Genomic DNA, 4317 nt, shown 5'->3' with positions numbered 1-4317 from the left:
TTCAGTCTGACCTGGACTCATCGTGTAGCCCAGGCTGGTCTCAAACTCACAGCGATCCTCCTGCCTCAGCCTCCCAAGTGCTGGGATTACAGGCGTGCACCACCACGCCTGGCCAGAAGCAGGCTTTGAAGTTACGTTTCTCTTTCAGTCTCCTGAGTAGCTGGAATTACAATCTAAAGTGGATTTATTTTTTAATATTTTAATTTTTAGAGATTACAGGCAGCTGAAAGAAATAATAATCATCCTGCTTACCCTTCATGCAATTAGTCACACTAGTAGCATCATAAATAATTGCACTATAATCCTGCAACAAGGAAGTAGCATTGTTACAAACCCTTCACCTTATTCAAATTCCACTAGTTTACTGCACACATGTTTATGTGTGAGGGCACCTTTGTGTGTGTACATGTGTGTATTTAGCTCAAAGCAATATTGTCACACATTTAGTTTTGTGTGAATGCCACCGCAGCCAAGATAGAAAGTGCTTCCACACTGAAGATGACTTGGGATGTCTTTGTATATGCACAGCCACCTGTTCCAACACTTGATAACCTCTGCTCTGTTTTCCATTTTTATAATTTTCTAATTTCAAGAATGTCACAGAACTGTATATAGTCTTTTGAAATTGTTTTTTTCACTCATTTACAACTCAACAAATATCTATCAAACTAATTGCCTGTATCAATAGCTTAATTATTTTTATTGATGAGTGCTAACCCTTTGCTAAGTAATATACATTGCATGAGTTTGCTTATCCATTTGTCAACTAAAAAACTTCTGAATAGTTTCCAGTTTGGAATATTACAAATAAAGCTTCCATGAACATTTCTGTATAAAATTTTATGTGAACATAAATTTTCATTTTTCTGGGATAAATGCCTGAGAGTATAATTGCTAGGCCATGTGTAAGTGCAAGTTTAGTTATGAAAGAAACTGCCAATGATTGTATTATTTTGTGTTCCAACCACAGTGTGTGATTCATTTTTTCTGCATTCTTACTGGCATTTGTGCTTTTGTTCTCTTTTTAAAATTTTATTCTAAGCACTCTCAATAATTTTAATGTCTATTTCTCTAATGGCTAAAGATTTTGAACATCTATTATATGTCTATATATCTTCTATTATACTGTTTAGTGAGATATTTGTTCTTAGTTTTTATTCATTTTCAAAATTTTATATTTAGCTGGTAGAGTTCTTTATGTATTTCACCGATAAGTCCTTTATCAGATAAGTGACTTATAAATAGTTTCTGTCAGACTATGGGTTATCTTTACTTCTTTGTTTGTTGAGTGAAAAAAATTTTAACATTTTTATGAGATTAGTGATTTGTTTAGGACAAAATTTGCATGTCAAGTGTAGGAACTCTATCCTTAGCTCCAAAGCATTTTCCCTGGTATCTTTTTCTAAATGTTGTATGATTTTACAGCTACTGACTCCTTCAGAGCTAATTTTCTGTAAGTGGTAAAATTTAGGTTGATATTTTTCTGTACTGATGCAACTTTAGTAATTATAGTACCACTTATTGCAATGATTGTCTTTCTCTATTGGGTTCCTTTTACATTTTTGTCAGAAATCAGTTATTGCCTATTTCAATGTTCTCCATTCTGTTCCATTGATCTCCCTGTTTGAAGTTGCACCAGTACCAAATTGTCATACTATTTTTGGCTCTAAAGTAGTTCTTAATATTGGGCTAATTATTCCATCTTTATTTTTCTTTATCAAGATGTTTCAACTATTCAAGAGATTGTGATTTTTCATATAATTTTTTCTTATTATTGTAGAAGCTGGCATTTATTTACCATCAATCTTATCTTCAGTTTGCTTAAAGCCTGAGAAAGAACAGCTTAAAACTACTCAGTGGCTGTTCCCCTCACTCAGAAATCTGAGTGGTAGGAGCTACAGACCAATGGGTGCTGAGTACTCCTTTAGTTGGGAATTGTTGACCAGGCACAGGGGGCTCCAGTCTCCTTTTAGACCAGCCTTTTAGACCTCAGATTGAATAGCAGTGAACTCAGCAGTTGGAGCAGTCCATTTAATCTGAAATACTTTAGAGGCCACAGTTTTTTCCAGCAGCCCCTTGCTGTTCTTTTCAGCTTCCTCAGAATCTCTGCAGAGTTGAGATCAAGCATGACCTTCCACGAGTGTTTACAGGAGATGGTGCCACATCGTGCAGAATTTCCAAAGCCAGTATCCACCACTTCAGTGAGCCCCCTGTTACACAGGATGCCAGTGTCCCTGTATTGCCCAGAAGAATCTGATTTGTCCTTTTTCAGTGCATTTTCTGTGTCAGAGCAGTTTAAGTTAGCATACCTGTGTGAGAGACTGGTGGTCAGTCCTGGGATCAGTAACATTTAGAACGCTTGGCTGCTAGAAAGCTGCCTGCTGTGGTTGGTGAAGTTTCCTGGAGGGAAGCGACCAGTGCTGAGAGGCTCCAGTGCAGCAGCCGACTTCAGCCAAGACCCTGGCAGGACAGGACACCGACTTCAGAGGGTTTTCAGTGACAGGCGTCAGAATGAGCAGCCAAGGGAAGCTTTTCCCAGGTCTACTTTCAGATTTCTGAAGTAGACACCACCTCGTATCTGCCATTTGAAAATCAAAATTGCTGCTACCTAAGGACTTCTTCATGAAAAAAAATCTGGGTACAAACTTGTTCGTCTGCACGACATCAAGGATTCTGGATATTGTGTTTCTTCTTACTTGGGAATGGCCCAGCACAATCCCCGATGGACCCCTCCCTGGTAGGAGGAAAGCCCATGTACATTTTAGAATATGTTTTCCCATGTCTAATAACAAAAGCATAAACAAAAAAGTTTGTTGGAGTTTTTTATATAATTGCAACAATTCTGTGTATCAGTTTTAGGAGAATTGACATCTTCATTATGTTGAGTTATTTAGTACATGAGTATCATGTCTCTCGATTTATTTAGATTTTAAAATTTTCTTTCATTAGCATTTTGTAATTTTGTATATTTAAATTCTGCTCATTTGGAAAAAATGTATGTGGTATTGCACTTTAAATCTCTTTGTTTTTCACATATAAATATGCAACTGAGTTTTTTGAACTAATTATCTTGAGACTTTGTTAAATTAATTTGTTAGTTCTAGGAATTTTTTATTGTTTATTATAGCTTCTTTGAGATTTTCTGTGTGTACAATGATATAGACAGCTTTATTTCTTCCTCTCTGAGATTTTTACTTTATTTCTTTACCTTGATTTATTTCAACAACTGTAAAAACCAGTATTATGTTCAACAACAGTATGAAACTACATATTATTACCTTGTTCTGAACTTATGAAGAAAGCATGTCATCTACTTGATTTCACTATTTTTAAATGTATTAAAGCTGGCCTTTAACCTGGATATGGCCTGTCATGGTGAATATTGCATATGGACTAAAAAAAGGATATAATTTACAATTGAGTGTTTATGTTAATTAGGTTCTTCAGTTGACTATAGTGTTTCTATGTCTTTGTTGATTTTCTGCTTTGAAATGTTATCAGTTGCTGAGTGAAGAGTTAAAATTCCCAACTATAGTCATAGATTTATCTATTTCTCCTATTCTATCACTTTTTCTCATATATTTTTAATTATTTTGGACACAAACATTTATATTCACATGTCCTTTTGGTAGAATATTCCTTTTATCACAATGTACTCTCCTTTTTTTCTAACAAGTTTCTCTACTACAAAGTTAGCTTATCTGACAATAACATAGACAATACCTTTTTGATTTTTTTATAAAAAAGGGTTTACATTGTACTTCTTTCTGCATTTTTTACTTACACTTTACATTATCATTGAATTTGCTGTATTTTCAAGTGCATATTGTTAGACAGTTTTTAAACAAGTTTACCGATCTTTGCCTTTTATTGTTTTATTAGTGTTGTTGTTGTTATAAAAATATTATTATTATTACTATTATTATTATTATTATTATTATTATGGTACTGGGGGTTGAACTCAGGATTTTGTTTGTGAGGTAGGTGGCAGAACTACTGAGCTAAATCTCCAGCTGTGTTATTTAGCTGTTTTATTTAGACCATTTACTTTTAATATAATTACTGATACTTCATGCTTTAAGCCTTTCATTTCATTATTTATTTTATGATTCTTTTCTTTATTTCTTCTCCCCCTATTTATATTTATTATTTTTTCTCTCATTGAGTTTATTGGTACATTTTAGGTATACAATACAGTTACATTCATTATTGGGATCTTGTACCTTTACATGACAGGTCTTGGTTTTTCCCCTTGTCCCTGCCCTCCCTTCACCTCCTCCTCCTCTCCCCATTTACAAACATTTTATTTCAATTTTT

General features: G+C 34.4%; 1 pseudogene; it reads right to left on the bottom strand.

The window, feature by feature from the left end:
• Window positions 1–1969: 1969 nt before the first annotated feature.
• The window catches only part of LOC104858604, a 58383-nt pseudogene continuing 56035 nt past the window's right edge, over window positions 1970–4317 (bottom strand).

This window comes from Fukomys damarensis, unplaced genomic scaffold (assembly GCF_012274545.1).
Source record: "Fukomys damarensis isolate Sample0158 unplaced genomic scaffold, DMR_v1.0_HiC HiC_scaffold_38, whole genome shotgun sequence".
In the NCBI taxonomy this organism is placed as follows: Eukaryota; Metazoa; Chordata; class Mammalia; order Rodentia; family Bathyergidae; genus Fukomys; species Fukomys damarensis.
Note: the sequence above shows the minus strand (reverse complement) of the source record. Positions and strands in the feature narration are given on the sequence as shown.